Here is an 18,627-nt window from a genome sequence, read left to right as displayed (position 1 = left end):
TGGAGGTCATTTAAAATGAATTGTGGAGGACATCACACCTAAAGAAAACTTAATCAGTAGCTAGCGCTGAATCACTGATCCGCCCTGGTATAATAACTCCAAGAACTCTGAAAAGCAAGAGGTTGGGCAAGCGAGAGTTCTCACTACAGGCTTTAAAAAAAGAGCATTACACCCATTACAGCGCCTCTACTCGCTACATGGGAATGTGACCGATGATGTCACCAACATTTGTGCCTCATTCTCACACTTCAAAAGTATTCTGGGTGGCAGGCTGGCACCTCATTAAAATTCATTGTGATTCTGGCACCGTGATTTTATCAACACAGATTACTGTCACTTGCTGACTGAGACTACACAATGGGATTACATCATATATTTGCTCTGCAGATTCACTGACAAAGTTAACCTCGTTCATAGGCTACAGTATTTCATCTGTACTCTTTACAGTCACATATAGTGGGTACTCCTCAATTTGGTCTGTACCCTAGGCTCGCCTTCCAGGCTTCACTCACATTGTTCTCGTAGGTGAGAGGAAAGCCTGTGGACAAGCTAATGAGACCCTAAAGCTCCATGACAGCGGTTGGACACACTTCTTTACAAAGGGTGCCCTCCTGCAGTTCAAAGTAGGTCCTGACTCTCAATGATCATTCAAGATCACCTGGAATGTGCTGAAGTGTTGCTGAAGTCCTGGCTAAATTCCTAACCTGGTCCTTCGTACTAACAATGGCCATCTAGCCATCCGCCGCTTATGATGATCATTTCAACACCTCACACATTCTCTGCAGCCAATTCCTAGATCAATATAAAGGAAGAGGCCTTTGTAATCGACAAAAAAGGTAATAACAAATACTGTTCCCAATTGATAGAACACAAATACAAAGAGGGAAAGATGTGGTTTTGACATGAGATTTAGTATTAGAAATGAACTTCTAAATGATATGGTTAGTTCTTACAATAATTTGCACACTTTTCCACACTAAGGGTAAATGTTGACTGATCTAGGATCAGATAGTCCTAGCCTTCACCATCAGGGGGATTCAACAATATCTGGCCTTGAATCCTTTTCCACAGGATCTAACCAACTAATGTGGGGCTTGAAACAAAAGCAGAGATATCCACTGAGCAAGTACACCAATAATCATTAACAAAGGTTGCCCTCTAGTGTAGATAATAGATAAAACCGCTCTCATAACAATATGCACTCATTTATTGCCATTTATGGGGTTGCCATTATTTGCTGAAAAGGCATGATTTTTGTTGTTTATCCCAGAATCAATTATACATCCACCACACAACAAAGTAGGAATGGAGGAATTGGACTATTTGAAATATTGGTCATAAACATTCCGAATAACCACAACCAGGGGTTGAATTTAAAAATAAGCCCGCCTTGCCCTCTTTTTTATAAATATTAATGGTAAATAAGATTTTTTTTACAATAAACACTGACCATCTTTGAGACACAGTATTAAAATATAGGAATTAATTCTATACACATATTCTTCATGTAAATTATAATAAGCCACTGCAGGGCTTTTCAAATCCAGCCCTCAAGGGCCAAGGTATTGCTGGAGTTGATCTAATTCATTTATTAATGACACTGATTGACCAGAGCTTGCTAATCTGGTAGGTCTATCCCATGACTGAATCATTCCCTGATCAGCAGAAAGAAACCCGAAATGTTTTGGTCCTCCATGACTGTAATTGAAAATCCCCGCTGTACAAGGAATATGGTTACAGTCTAGCCTCAAGAGGGCAGAATTTCACCATAAAGAGGACACAACTGTAATAAGGGACACACACAAGTGTCTGTTTTCAATTTTCCATTGAAATCAGTGACATTTCTCTGAAAGATTCAAAAAATTATCAGTCACATTTTATCTCACAAAGTGCAAAACTGAAACTCTGCCTCAAACATCCAAAGAACACACAGAGACACAGTGGCAAGTAAACACACCCTACATGGGAAGAAACCTTATGAGGCACCAGACTCTAGCGGGGTAGACCATCTTCGGTCTGGATTGACCAGGTAAGGCCAATTAAACATCTGGGCCAGACAGTGCATCAAAAAAGTTTGGGCATCAAGTTTGCAGACACAGGATGGTGCAGGTGGGGGCCCAACAGCTGGACCGTTGGTTATACACTGAGTATACAAAACATTAAGAATAACTGCTTTCCATTATATAGAATGCCCTGGTGAATCTAGGTGAGAGTTAGGATCCTTTATTGATGCCACTTGTTAAATCCACATCAATCAGTATAGATGAAGGGGAGGAGACAAGTTCAAAAATGATTGTGTGTGTGTGTGTGTCATTCAGAGGGTGAATGGGCAACACAAAATATTTAAGTGCCATTGAACGGGGTATTGTAGTAGGTGCCAGGCGCACCGGTTTGAGTGTTTCGAGAACTGCAACGCTGCTGGGTTTCAAGAAATGCACGTTCAACAGTTTCCCGTGTGTATCAAGAATGGTCCACCAACCAAAGGACATCCAGCTAACTTGACACAACAGTGGGAAGCATTGGAGTCAACACGGGCCAGCATCCCTGTGGAACACTTTTGACACCTTGTAAAGGTGTCAAAAGGGGGCAAAGGGGGGTGTAACTCAATATTAGGAAGGTTTTCTTAATGTTTGGTATACTCATTGAATAGAGAAAGGTCAGATGGATTTCTTGAAAGATCCGTTTCAAATGTTTATCAATGTGAATGCAACACCCGATAGGCTCTAAGCTGATGGTAAACAAATGTTTGAGCCAGTGAAAAAAAGTAATATGAGAAAAGAAGTGTGTGTCAGGAAGAGAAGCTGAGAAAGACTTCAAATAGACAACGTAGGCTTAATGCAGTAGTGCTTTGAAGCGAAACACTAGAGAGCAATCCCACACGAAGAAGAAAAAAAGGGAGCGTGCAGACAGGCAGCTCTATACATCTAGGGGCTATTACTGTGTGTCAAAAGCTTGGCTGCCAGCGAACTGCAGCCTGGCATTTTGCTCTATGATTCCTCCGCTGTCAGGCCAATTTAGTGGGCCCTTTGCCTGTTTCACAGAGGACTGACTTTAAGTGACTTTGCTGTGGGCAGGTATTTTCCACTAACAGGTACACTGTGAGCTGTACAGGGTGACCTGACAGAGAAATTAAATCACCTTCCCAGAGTTCCCTGGGCTAGGCTGCCATTAAAGCATTTAGCAAAAATAAAAGGTTGGGTGGAGCTCTAAGGGGAGAGAGGGAGGGGGGCATTGCGTTGGTGTTGGTGCTACTACAACCGCGAGGGGCTAGGAGAAATTAGTTGAACCACCCAAAGGGTTATGGCCTTGCCGATAGGCTCATTCTGAAAATACATAAAGATCCATGGTGAAAAACGCTAGATCCAGGGCGGTATGAGTAACAGAAAGGAGAAAATAGAGAAAGTACTTTAGAGGAAAATATGTCTTATTATGACAAGTTACATGAACGCAATACTGATATTTAAAAGCACAGATAGTATTTGAAATTGTATGGGATTCGCTCATAAAAAGAAATATTGCACACATGTGGCACATGTGAGGAATAGTGATGTAATGTTGTTGTGGATAGTGATGACATCATGTTAGATTCTCCTTTTCCATTCCGCCACCATAGGGGGCAATGATGTTTATGAAATAGCAAAAGCATGGAACTCGAGATTATTCCTAATATACTTGAGATGATTTCACACACGCTACACTCCCAACAAATGGACGTCAACAAGTGACCAAAATATAGGGTGGGAAATTTGTTGACCTAGTATGTTGCAATTGTTCTCAGCAGCAGTTGAGTGAAATGATTCACACCGCGGCTGCACTCCCATGCATTGAAATGCATTGTAAAGGCAGGAGGCTGTCTGGCAAAGCAATTACTTAATTACATTAAAATACAGTTAATTTAAAGGGAGACAGGAAAAATAGATAATGCATGCATACGCCTGATTAAGTCATTGTGTGTGGTGAATGGCCTTCACTTGTGTCATTCTACCTCTCAGAAGCCTGTCATTTTAGATTGTTCAGACTACCTCTGACGACAATGCATAGGACACACCACAGTAGACTAAAGGAGAATCCTGAACTGTGCCCTCTGTTTAAGGCAATGTGCCACCTTTTTGTACTACAGGGCATTTTGACTTTGGTAGCGGCAGTGGTGCAAAGTACTTAAGTAAAAATACTTTAAAGTACTACTTAAGTATTTTGGGGGGTATCTGTACTTTACTTTACTATTTATATTTTGGAAACTTTTACTTTTACTTCACTACATTCCAAAAGAAAATAATATACTTTTTACTCCATTTTTCCGGACACCCAAAAGTACTCGTTACATTTTGACAGGAAATTGTCCAATTCACTAACTTATCAAGAGAACATCTCCGGTCATCCATACTGCCTCTGATCTGGCAGACTCACTAAACACAAATGCTTCGTTTGTAAATTATGTCTGAGTGTTATCCGTCAATAAAAAAATTAAAAAACTTTAAATTGTGCCATCTGGTTTGCTTAATATAAGGAATTTTAAATTTTGTATAGTTTTACTTTCAATACTTAAGTACATTTTAGCAATTCCATTTACTTTTGATACTTAAGTATTTTTTTAAAGCAAATACTTTTAGACTTTTACTCAAGTAGTATTTTACTGGGTGACTTTTACTTGAGTCATCTTCTATTAGGGTATCTTTACTTTTACTCAAGTATGAGAATTGGGTACTTTTTCCACCCCTGGGTAGCAGGGGGCATCTAATGGAGATTAGCCCACTCTTCTGTCACTGTCAGAGGCGTCGATGAAAGGTGACCAACATGCAGCGGGTATAGTGCTCATCTTTCTTCTTTATTTAGAGTGAACCCTCAAACAAAATAAACAAACGACTAAACAGTTCCGTAAGGCACACAAGCTATACAGAAAACAACCACCCACAAACCCAAAGGAAAAAGGGCTAAGTATGGCTTCCAATCAGAGACAACGAAAGACACCTGCCTCTGATTGGAAACCATACTCGGCCACACATAGAAAACAAACATAGAAAATGAAAACTAGAACAAATCCCCTCTAAATAAACCAACCCGAAAACACACAAAAACAACACCCCCTGCCACGCCCTGACCATACTACAATGACAAATGACCCCTTTACTGATCAGGACGTGACAGTCACCACCACTCTTCTGGACACAGTGCCTGACGCTGACATACTTTTTATTTTATTTATGTTTTATTTAACCTTTATTTAACTAGGCAAAACCTGGACGATGCTGGGCCAATTGTGCGCCGCCCTGTGGGACTCCAAATCACGGCCAGATGTGATACAGCCTGGATCCATACTTTTAAGTTCATGACACAAAATGGAAGCCATTCCACCTCTCAATTATTCTCTTTTTACTTCATTTCTATAATTAAAATGTGTTTGGCACGAGAGAAGAAGTGATTCTGACAGGGCGGTGTCTTTGTGAATAACTTTGTGAGAGAGGATGGGGTGAGTGAGCGATGGATGGATGGGTGTGACGGAGAAGGAGAAAGACACACTGCACACAAACTGGTTGAATCAACGTTGTTCACAAAATTCAATGTGATGACGTTGAATCAACGTGGAAAAAATATTTTGGGGATTTTTGTCACCCAACTTTTAACATAAATCCAATGACATGGTTAACATTTTTTTTGATTCATGTTGAATTCACGTTAGTTGACAACTCAATCAAATGTACATCAAAACTAGTTGTTGAACTGACGTCTGTGCCCAGTGGGGAGAGACAGAGAGAAAGGAATGTGGAGTTGCATATTGTGTCATGGAGCTAAAAATTGTGTGTAAAATCATGTAGTGGTCCGTAGTGGCTCCAGAGCTGTTATGGGTCTCACCTGGACTGTCAGCATTCCACCATAATCTCACACTTCTCCCACCACATTTGCTCACTCTCTCTCTTTCTCATTCAGTCCCTCATCCCATCCCTTTCTTTCACAGTGTTGTGAGTGCAATAAAATGTTTTATGAATTTATTTACCCTGAAAAATAGGTACGGTCAACAGTTACACCATTTTAAGGAGCCAAAAGACTGACTTGACTGCCATTAGCTAAATTGTATGAATTTGCATTTCTCAGATTATAATTTTAGTTCTAACACAGCATGGTATTATCTAACTTTATTCCAATATCCTCTGTACTCACAATTGGAATGCAAGTGGGAGATTTGTGGGAGTTGTTTACACCATATCCATTTTTCTTGGTCTGTGATGTTGTTTTCATACCACTTTGAAGATTGCCAGGATAAAGAGTACTCTCCTTTGCAAAACTGGATGCTACACTTTCTTCAAAACCAGAGAGGAGTTACTGGGCACAGCCATGAACATTTTATCCAGAGTGACTTACATTTTAATACTTTTTATGTACTGGTCCCCCGTGGGAATCAAACCCACAACCCTGGCCATGCTCTACCAATTGAGCTACACAGGACAAATTCAAATAACTACATTATTAGCAGGGCAAATACATTGACAAACTGCAATATAAGCTACAATGTCATACACCGGCACAACTTCATTGATCTACCAAATTCATAACAATCGAAGCATGTCTGAGAACCCAAAACATGAATGAACCCACAGAAGAAAACAAAGTACTGTATCTTCAAAGCATATTCAAACTATCAGGCATAGTGAACTTACATCAGTGCCATAGACTGTCTTTCCTAATCCACAATGATTTAAAATATTATTACTTTGCAGCAAACGACTAGGGTATGGATACTAAAGTGGTGTTGACCAGAGAGCAACACCATTTCCTAGTCTCTTACTAGCGCTATAGCATACACGTTTACTGATAAATGCATACATTTATAACCCGATGTGTTGAATTTAGCACAGAAAATAGCTTTCCAAGAAGCAGAGGAGCATACATAGTTAACAATCAGACGACTTCAGTGGTTTTGTGCATTCAGTGGTTTTGTTTACATTCAGAGGTGAATCAATTTCCATTCATTTTAATTGCGATGGTTCATGGTACACATTCAGCCTACCTCAAGACACAAAAAAATGAAGTTGTCAAATGTAAGTAATGCTTTGCTTTCTAAATAAAGTAATTTCAAGTCCATTTACGTTTTTGTTGGATAAGAGTACTATTTCATGGATAAGAGGTATATTATTGTACCAGGGCAAACATTTCTTAAAACTGGCCTCTTTCCAGACAACAAAGTATTGTCATGTCCATTTTCATTTTGTGTAAGAGAACCAGCACATGTTATTACCATAACCAAACAATTGACAATGCACTGCTTAAATGGCTCACTAGTTTATTTCTTCTATAAACCAGGATGAAATTGAAATGAAAAGTGAAGCTAACCAGTGAGGGGTGTTATGCACTCACCATCTGGACACCAGGTTTGTTGCACACTTCTGCGAATTCTGTCTTACGGAAGGAACACGACTTGGACCGACCAGCTTTACAGAACTTACAGCCTCATAAAGACTTAGGTAGGTAGGCACACCTAGCAGGTTAGAAAAGGTGAACAGAGAAAATGTCCAGTCTCAACGTCAACAGTGAAGAGGCGACTGATGCTGGCCTTCTAGGCAGAGTTGCAAAGAAAAAGCCAGATCTCAGACTGGCCAACAAAAAGAAAAGATTTAGATGGGCAAAAGAACACAGACACTGGACAGAGGAATATTATTGCCACACCCCCTGTCACTTGCACCACCAAATCCTTTAGAATTTTTACAAATAATTGCATAATTATAGTACATTTCTTAAAATTGGTTACAAGAGCCCATACTCAAATCTACATTCAGTTAAATGTTATTAATCTATGTTCTACTTTTTCTGTGTATGTTTTTTCACTGCTCAACCCTTACGGTGGGTTGCGACTCAAAAGATACCTCAATTGGTGGGTCACGAGGCAAAAAAGTTTGGGAACCCCTGCTCTAGCCTAACATACTGTACTGGAGCATCTGCAAGCAAGGCAGGGGGCCAGCACCTCTCTCTCTCCCCCCAGCCGACTCTCCTCTCTGTGCAGATGTTACCGTGTCACGAGCCCTGGGAGGGAAGAGGGCGGCCTGAAATCTGTCCGTGCACCGCCATGGGAGGGGAGGGTACAGAGACTACATGCCATTGCTCCGATACAGTACACAACCTCCCGACCAATGGCAGCTCTCCCTCCTCGGCCAGATTGGCCCAGTGCACGCATGGCATGGTGGGGCAGATGGCGAGACAGTCGCTCAGTCGTGGCAGGCCGGGAGGGACAGGTGGGCAGTGCTCATCCGAGTGAGGCTCGCATGTGTGAGGGGTGAGCGGGCCACTCTGGCCAGAGCCTCGCTCTTACATCACGTGCCAGAAATCCCATGCATGGCAGCTCTGGCTACTTGATAATCCACTTGTAACTAATACCTGAAAGTGAGTAAAGTCAGTGGCTTGGAAGATAGGCACTTGGGGATAATAGATAAAGGACTTTGGAGGAAGTCCCCCTTTGACAGAAAACGTATAATCCTGCTTGACTGAACATTTGTTTTGGGTGATACTGTGAAATAAGGTGAAAATGAAAGTCAACTGAGATTAAACAACTGCTGAAATAAAAAGATGCGTTGTGGTTTTGAGCCATAAAGACAAGTTCAGACTTCCATGAGCCAAAGAAGCCTTTTTCTACTGCGCCGTTTCCTTCAAGGAGAACACACGGACAGACTACTGAAACGTTATTTGTCTTTCTTTCATTTAGTGATGTGAGAAATCCAGAAACAATCCCTGCTTCACATTAAGAGCTTTAGGAAGAACGGTGTAAGAGGTTTAGGCCTTTAATTCTTTGGAGAAAGCTATTCGTATGTCCTTGGATATTACTACATAAGAGCCTTGATGGCGCCGCCATGTCACAAAGCACAGAGCATCCGATTGAATCAGCTCCCTTTAATCCCGCTTAATTTAGGTACGTAAACAACAAGGGCTTAATGTTCCCATGACCCTGCCACCCAAATTAATTAAGGAATTGATTCTCTCCTTGTTGTTGGCCTTCAACTAGATTCGAACAGGAGATGACTCTCATGAGTCCCCTCCTGTCAATTTCTCCTTCTCTCTGTCACTCTCTCTCCATTTATCTCTTCTCCCCTTTCTCACTTTCCCTCCATATCTGTTGCAACAGCCACCTCACTCTGATATTCGCTCCCTTCTCTAGATTCACTCACAACGTTTCTCTCTGTGCTCTCTCGTCGTTTCACTCTCACACAATTTATCATATTCTCTCGTGTAATTTTCTTGATATCCCTCTCGCTCTAATCATTTTTGATGCACCTCTTACCTCCCCCTATCCTCCCCTAGGGGTTTTGAGGACAGGGGGTGTGAGCCCGCTGCAGCCCCCTCTCCCCTCTCCTGGCTGTGTCTCGGCCTGGGTGCGGCGAACCGCTGTCAGATCCCATTACCTAATTGGAATTGAGATGCAGCTTTCCCGGGTTTTTGCTTGCACTGCACTCCTGGTGAAGGTGTTCAAGGCTCCAGCTCCCACTTTGCTTCAAATTCACCTCAAAGGCAACCAGATTTTTGGCTAAAATGTCCTGGTACTGGGTCAAGTTCATGATGCTGTTGAAATTAACAAAGGCCCTAGGACCAGTGGAAGCAAAATAGCCCCATAACATCAAAGATCCAACAACATATTTTTCAGCAGGATGGGGTTATTTTCTGTTCATGCATTCTGATTTCGACACCAAACCCACCACTGGTGTGCGTGGCCAAAGAGCTCTATTTTCATGTCATCCAACAAATGTAAGTGCCTGGAGTTTGCTAAACGGCACTGTTACTTGGATTGGAACCGGTGCTTTGGTCAGATGACATGAAAATAAAGCTCTTTGGCCACGCACACCAGTAGTGGGTTTGGCATCAAAATGAGAGTCCTAGTAATTGTGCAGAAATAGTTGCCAGTACTTAGTTTTATTTTTATCCCCTTAACCAACCTAGTTACTAAAAATATGTTTTTGAACAATGATGGGAATGTTTGGCTGGCAGATTACGTGTCACTCTTTTTATAGATAGACCTTTACATGAAATGGATTTGAAACAGCTCATTAATATCTATTAACTTTGACAGAAAACTACAGGCAACATGACCCATATTTCAAGATGTTTGAAGACAGGCTTTGTAGGGAAACAAGAGTACTAACATGAAATGAAGCATGTTCATTGGGGGGATAATAATGATTCTTTCACTCTTCTCTCCTCCTCCATCTTCCATATCTTTGGGGCAATAATATTAGCGTTGGAGGGGACGGCTGTCGTTTTACGGGCTCTTAATAACTGTGCTATTTTGTTTGTTTTTTCACATTGTTTGCAACTCATTTTCTACATTATTTTGCTTCTACTGTCTTTCATAACCGAAAAGAGCTTCTGGACATCAGAACAGCGATTATTTACCTTGAACTGGACAAAGATTTTTTCTTTAATGAGTCTGAGGTGAAGGATATACTGCTTTGTCGAGACAAGGCCCAAATCCCTATCATCCCGGTGAATAATAGACGGAGAAATAGGGGGAGGAGGGCGGGGTGCTTTGTAAGAATTAGCAGACGAGTAGGTAAACCACCACTACCCTCCGTATTATTGGCCAACGTGCAATCATTGGAAAACAAACTGGACGATCTACGATTAAGACTATCCTACCAACGGGACATTAAAAACTGTATTATCTTATGTTTCACCGAGACGTGGCTGAACGACAACACAGATAACATAGAGCCGGCTGGCTTCTCCGTGCATCGGCAGGACAGAGCAGATACGTCTGGTAAGACGAGGGGCGGGGGTGTGTGTCTATTTCTCAATAACTGTTGGTGCGCGATGTCTAAAATTAAAGAAGTCTCGAGGTATTGCTTGCCTGAGGTAGAATACCTCATGATAAGCTGTAGACCACACTATCTACCAAGAGAGTTCACATGTATATTATTCATAGCCGTCTACTTACCACCACAAACCGATGCTGGCACTAAGACCGCACTCAACGATCTGTATAAGCCATAAGCAAACAAGAAAATGCTCATCCAGAAGCGGGGCTCCTAGTGGCCGGGGACTTTAATGCAGGCAAACTTAAATCCATTTTACCTCATTTCTAGCAGAGGGGAAAAAAACTAGACCACCTTTACTCCATACACAGAGACGCATACAAAGCTTTCCGTCGCCCTCCATTTGGCAAATCTGACCATAATTCTATCCTCCTGATTCCGGCTTACAAGCAAAAACTAAAGCTGGAAGTACCAGTGATTCGCTCAATGCTGAAGTGGTCAGATGATGCGGATGCTACGCTAGAGGACTGTTTTGCTAGCACAGACTGGAATAGGTTACAGGATTCATACAATGGCATTGAGGAGTATACCACCTCAGTCTCCGGCTTCATCAATAAGTGCATCGACATCGTCGTCCCCGCAGTGACCATACGTACATATCCCAACCAGAAGTCATGGATTACAGGCAACATCCATACCATTGGATATGGCAGGGCTTGAAAATTATTACAGACTACAAATGGAAACCCAGCCGCGAGATGCCTAGTGACGCGAGCCTACCAGATGAGCTAAATGCCATTTATGCTCTCTTCGAGGTAAGCAACACTGAAGCATGCATGAGAGCAGCAGCTGTTCCGGACACGCTTTCCGTAGCCGAAGTGGGCAAGACCTTTTGCCTAGGTGATTACCGACCCGTAGCACACACGTCAGTTGCCATGAAGTGCTTTGAAAGGCTGGTCATGGCTCACATCAACACCATCATGCCGGAAAACTTAGACCCACTCCAATTCGCGCCCCAACAGATCCACAGATGATGCAATCTCAATCGCACTCCACACTGCCCTTTCCAAGCTGGACAAAAGGAACACCTATGTGAGAATGCTGTTCATTGACTACAGCTCAGCGTTCAACACCATGTTGCCCACAAAGCTCATCACTAAGCTAAGGACCCTGGAACTAAACCTCTTCCTCTGCAACTGGATCCTGGACTTCCTGACTGGCCGCCCCAGGTGGTAAGGGTAGGCAACAACACTTCTGCCATGCTGATCCTCAACACTGGGGCCCCTCAGGGGTGTGTGCTTAGTCACCTTCTGTACTCCCTGTTCACCAACGACTGCGCGGTGAACCGTCATAAAGTTTGCTGACAACACAACAATGTCCGGGTTTGGTGCCCCCCTAGGGTTTGTGCCGTGGGGGAGATCTTCATGGGCTATACTCAGCCTTGTCTCAGGGTAGTAAGTTGGTAGTTTGAAGATATCCCTCTAGTGGTATGGGGGCTGTGCTTTGGCAAAGTGGGTGGGGTTATACCCTGCCTGGTTGGCCCTGTCCGGGGATATTGTCAGACGGAGCCACAGTGTCTCCCGACCCCTCCTGTCTCAGCCTCCAGTATTTATGCTGCAATCGTTTATGTGTCGGCGGGCTAGGGTCAGTCTGTTATATCTGGAGTATTTCTCCTGTCTTATCCGGTGACCTGTGTGAATTTAAGTATGCTGCCTCTATGTCTCTCTCTCTCCCTCTCCCTCTCCCTCTCCCTCCCTTCCCGGAGGACCTGAGCCCTGGGACCATGCCTCAGGACTACCTGCCTTGATGACTCCTTGCTGTTCCCAGTCCACCTGGTCGTGCTGCTGCTCCAGTTTCAACAGTTCTGCCTGCGGCTATGAAACCCTGACCTGTTCACCGGATGTGCTACCTTGTCCCTGCTGTTTTCGACTCTCTCTCTCTACCGCACCTGCTGTCTCTAACTCTGAATGCCCGGCTATGAAAAGCCTACTGACATTTACTCCTGAGGTGCTGACCTGTTGCACCCTCTACAACCACTGTGATTATTATTATTTGACCCTGCTGGTCATCTATGAACATTTGAACATTCATGGCCATGTACTGTTATAATCTCAACCCAGCACAGTCAGAAGAGGACTGGCCACCCCTCAGAGCCTGGATCCTCTCTAGGTTTCTTCCTAGGTTCCTGCCTTTCTAGGGAGTTTTTCATAGCCACCGTGCTTCTACATCTGCATTGCTTGCTGTTTGGGGTTTTAGGCTGGGTTTCTGTATAGCACTTTCTGACATTGGCTGATGTAAAAAGGGCTTTATAAATAAATGTGATTGATTGATTGAGTGGTAGGCCTGATCACAACAACGATGAGACAGCCTATAGTGAGGAGAACAGAGACCTGGCAGTGTGGTGCCAGGATAACAACCTCTCCCTCTATTTGATCAAGACAAAGGAGCTGATCGTGGACTATAGGAAAAGGAGGGTCAAACAGGCCCCCAATAATATCGACGTGGCTGAAGTGGAGCTGGACGAGAGTTTCAAGTTCCTTGGAGTCCACATCACCAACGAACTATCAGGGTCCAAACACACCAAGGCAGTTGTGAAGAGTGCACGACAACACCTTTTTCCCCTCAGGAGACTGAAAAGATTTGGCATGGGTCCCCAGATCCTCAAAAAGCTCTACAGCTGCACCATCGAGAGCATTCTGACCGGTTGCATTGCCGCCTGGTATGGCAACTGCTCGGCATCTGACCAAAGGCGCTACAGACGGTAGTGCATATGGCCCAGTACATCACTGGGGCCAAGCTTCCTGACATCCAGGACCTATATACTAGGCAGTGTCAGAGGAAGGCCCAAAAAATTGTTAAAGACTCCTTTCATCCAAGTCCTAGACTGTTCTCTCTGCTATCGCACGACAAGTGGTACCGGAGCGCCAAGTCTAGGACCAAAAGGCTTCTTAACAGCTTCTACCTCCAAGCCATAAGACTACTGAACAATTAATCAAATGGCCACCCGGACTAAATACATTTACATTTGTTTTTACCGTGCTGCATTGTCACTTTACAAATTACCTCGACTAATTTGTACCCCCGCACATTGTATTGGTACCACCTGTATATAGCCTCATTATTGTTATGTCATTTTCTTCTCTTACTTTTGATTAAAAAAAATATTTTTTAACTTTAGTTAATTTAGTAAGCATTTTCTTATCTCTATTTCTTGAACTGCATTGTTGGTTAACGGCTTGTAAGTAAGCATTTCACAGTAAAGCCTACTACACCTGTTGTATTCGGCACGTGACATAAAAAAAATACAAACAATTGGAGGAAAACCTGACATGAGAAAGACTCATAAATGGGCCAAAAACATTGGTACAACTTCTTTTGACACAAGGCAGGATGGTTTGAGGAGTTTGAGGCTGATTCTCCCTTTATACTCACTGCTCAAAAAAATAAAGGGAACACTTAAACAACACAATGTAACTCCAAGTCAATCACACTTCTGTGAAATCAAACTGTCCACTTAGGAAGCAACACTGATTGACAATAAATTTCACATGCTGTTGTGTAAATGGAATAGACAACAGGTGGAAAGTATAGGCAATTAGCAAGACACCCCCAATAAAGGAGTGGTTCTGCAGGTGGTGACCACAGACCACTTCTCAGTTCCTATGCTTCCTGGCTGATGTTTTGGTCACTTTTGAATGCTGGCGGTGCTTTCACTCTAGTGGTAGCATGAGACGGAGTCTACAACCCACACAAGTGGCTCAGGTAGTGCAGCTCATCCAGGATGGCACATCAATGCGAGCTGTGGCAAGAAGGTTTGCTGTGTCTGTCAGCGTAGTGTCCAGAGCATGGAGGCGCTACCAGGAGACAGGCCAGTACATCAGGAGACGTGGAGGAGGCCGTAGGAGGGCAACAACCCAGCAGCAGGACCGCTACCTCCGCCTTTGTGCAAGGAGGAGCAGGAGAAGCACTGCCAGAGCCCAGCAAAATGACCTCCAGCAGACCACAAATGTGCATGTGTCTGCTCAAACGGTGAGAAACAGACTCCATGAGGGTGGTATGAGGGCCCGACGTCCACAGGTGGGGGTTGTGCTTACAGCCCAACACCGTGCAGGACGTTTGGCATTTGCCAGAGAACACCAAGATTGGCAAATTCGCCACTGGCGCCCTGTGCTCTTCACAGATGAAAGCAGGTTCACACTGAGCACGTGACAGACGTGACAGAGTCTGGAGACGCCGTGGAGAACGTTCTGCTGCCTGCAACATCCTCTAGCATGACCGGTTTGGCGGTGGGTCAGTCATGGTGTGGGGCATTTCTTTGGGGGGCCGCACAGCCCTCCATGTGCTCGCCAGAGGTAGCCTGACTGCCATTAGGTACCGAGGTGAGATCCTCAGACCCCTTGTGAGACCATATGCTGGTGCGGTTGGCCCTGGGTTCCTCCTAATGCAATCAATGCTAGACCTCATGTGGCTGGAGTGTGTCAGCAGTTCCTGCAAGAGGAAGGCATTGATGCTATGGACTGGCCCGCCCGTTCCCCAGACCTGAATCGAATTGAGCACATCTGGGACATCATGTCTCGCTCCATCCACCAACGCCACGTTGCACCACAGACTGTCCAGGAGTTGGCGGATGCTTTAGTCCAGGTCTGGGAGGAGATCCCTCAGGAGACCATCCGCCACCTCATCAGGAGCATGCCCAGGCGTTGTAGGGAGGTCATGCAGGCACGTGGAGGCCACACACACTACTGAGCCTCATTTTGACTTGTTTTAAGGACGTTACATCAAAGTTGGATCAGCCTGTAGTGTGGCTTTCCACTTTAATTTTGAGTGTGACTCCAAATCCAGATCTCCATGGGGTGATAAATTGGATTTCCATTGATTATTTTTGTGTGATTTTGTTGTCAGCACATTCAACTATGTAAAGAAAAAAGTATTTAATAAGATTATTTCTTTCATTCAGATCTAGGATGTGTTGTTTAAGTGTTCCCTTTATTTTTTTGAGCAGTATATTTCCTCTCCATTAACATGGCTCCTTCTAACAGGAACAAGTTTGTCTATCTCTATGGGCGCAGACTGATGTAATGTTTGGCATAAAACAGATTGGGTGATTGTTAGAGCCGCTTGAAAACCTCAGAGGAAACTGAGGCCATTTCTCTTATGGCTAGAGAGACAAGATTGCCTTAGTGGGGAACAATCATATTATGGCTAGCTAAGTTAAGTGATTTACAGTGTTGCCTTGACCAGATAAAGTTATTCCATCCTGATAGTGTACAGTTAAATTAATAGGAGGGTGACTGATATTTGACACATTGGTTTGCAGAAGGAATAAATGTGTGACCTGTTGTGATGAGACCAAGTGACCTACATACTCTGGAAAAAGAAGAAAACACCAGTTCATTTAAAGTTCACCCAATACAATGTGTCTTCTCTTTTCATTGAGATAGGCTTAAACTGCCACTATATCAATGAAATTAACTGTAAATAATGCCTCAGCAAAACTAATTTCTCTGACAATATCCCAAAAATGATTTTCTTAATTATAACTTCCAAAGTGTAGCTTAATAGCTAAAAACGTCTGTCTGATAATAAGATATATACAAAACACACCTCAAAGACCACTTCCTGAGATCTGTGAAAAACATGTTGTTTCCAATGGAAGGGAAGTTGGAGCTATTGCTTGTGCCAGTGAGGAAGTGCATTTCATTAGCCTTCTTGGATAGGTGTCCCTTCAGAAAAGCAGGAAAGACTGCACGAGAGAAGGCATACCAAAACATGCTCACCCCCTCTATGTTTAGGTTCTAGTTTTCTATTTCTATGTTGTTGTTTTTTTGGGATGATCATACTTAAGTAGGGGTTTTTTTCCCATCTGTGTTTGTGGGTAGTTGTCTTTTGTTTAGTTTATGTACCTGACAGAACTGTGCGCTTTTGTTTTCTCTTTATTTTTTCTTTAGTGTTCTGAGTTAAAATAAATATTAATCATGAGCACTCAACACGCTGCGCTTTGGTCCCCTCTCTATGACAGCCGTTACAACAGCAAAACAGACCCTTACCCGAGCAATAAATGCATACATCCGGACAGAATCCAATGGCTGATTATGTGCTGGCAAAGTACTCGCCTCAGCAGAAAGAAATTAATCACTTGCGTATTAACCAGACATCTGTTGCCATTATTCAATGAATGTATTCATCAACCAGTTAGGGACCACTGTCCTGACTATCATTACAACAGCATAATTCCTTTAAAAAGCCATTCAGCTAAAATTAGCCACATGGCACTGGCAGTATGTTACAGTAAGGAGTGATTTCAGTATGTTATGTTATAGTTTAGTGGACAATAGCATATTAACATGTTAGCATAATGGTTTTGGTGAAAGTGGGCTGATAGCCTACTGAAGTAACTTGACATGGTTGAAAAACGTTACAAAAAAATCTGAAAAATAAGATTGAAAAAACTTATTTCATGAATATATTATCCCTTTTATCAGCTTTTAAGGTGTTCTGCTTTTTTTTCCAAGACTTAAAATACTCTTCACGAACACACCATTTATGTAAGATTCTTTCTACGTCTACCAAACAATATATATTTTTTTGTCAGTACATGGTAGTTACAAAGCCAATAGACAAGTTCAGTGTAACCATAGTGTAGGTACAAATTGTAGTTTTGTTTGAGCTTGTAAGGGCTGTCTGAAGAGAGAGTGGACCAAAACGCAGCGGAGTTAGTGTTCATCATTTTTAATTATTAAAGAACACTATGCAAACAAAACAAGGAAAACCGCCAGCCAACAGTCCTGTCAGGTGCAAACACTAACAGAAACAATTACCCACAAAACCCAAAGGAAAAACATGCTCCTTATGTGTGACTCCCAATCAGCAACAACGAGCTTCAGCTGTGCCTGATTGGGAGCCACACACGGCCCAAAACAAAGAAATACAAAAACATAGAAAAAGGAACATAGAATGCCCACCCAATGTAACACCCTGGCCTAACCAAAATAAAGAACAAAAACCCCTCTCTATGGCCAGGGCGTTACAGAGCTCCATTCTATGACTAAGAACACTAACCTCTATATATCCTGCAAGGGCACCCTTGCAACCAGCTTCCTTCCTCTTCTTTCCTGCCTTTTTTTAAAACCCACCACCCACATCCCCCTGTTCAGAAGACACATTTATCAATATGCTTTCTGTTTCACTACTTATATATTATTTTGCCTGTTGAGAAGAAGTTCCTCCACTGCTTTTGCTGTGATGAGGTTCTCTTGAGTAAGGGTTTGTGGATGTCTGCTGAGGTGATCTTATGTTACCTCTTAGGGGGTGGGGGTTCACCCATCCTTTCACCCCAGGGCCCACCTCACTGAGCACCTACCCAGAGTGCCATCTGTTCAAGTTTTCACAAGTTTTATTAGTCATATGTACAGGATACACATGGTATACACTGTCCAACTAAATGCTTACTTGTAGCTTTCTTCTTGACAACGCAACAACAATAGGAAATTCTAAAAGATAAGAATACAAAAATATAAAGTAAATAGCTAAGTAGAATATAATAAACATTTTAGCATGAGTATAATACATGAAAGCACAATTTACAGTCCAATATTTAGACATTTATCAGGAAATGGGGGATTTGGCGGCAGGTGTTTAAATTGTGCAGTATTAGCAATAGTAAATAAGAGACTGGTAGCAGCAGTTGTGATGTTGTTTGTAGCATGAATGTTCTGTATATGTGTGTGTGTGTATGTCTGTGCGTGTCTGAGTGAGAGCATGTGTGCGAAGGTGCGAAAAGTCAGTGCAGGTGCTCAGTCCAGTTCAAGTGTTCAGCAGTGATGGCTTAGATAGAAACTGTCTCTGAGCCTGTTGGTATCAGACCTCATGCTCCAACACTGTCTCCCCGACTGTAAGAGAG

Source organism: Salmo trutta, chromosome 15, assembly GCF_901001165.1.
Source record: "Salmo trutta chromosome 15, fSalTru1.1, whole genome shotgun sequence".
Taxonomy (NCBI): domain Eukaryota; kingdom Metazoa; phylum Chordata; class Actinopteri; order Salmoniformes; family Salmonidae; genus Salmo; species Salmo trutta.
Note: the sequence above shows the minus strand (reverse complement) of the source record.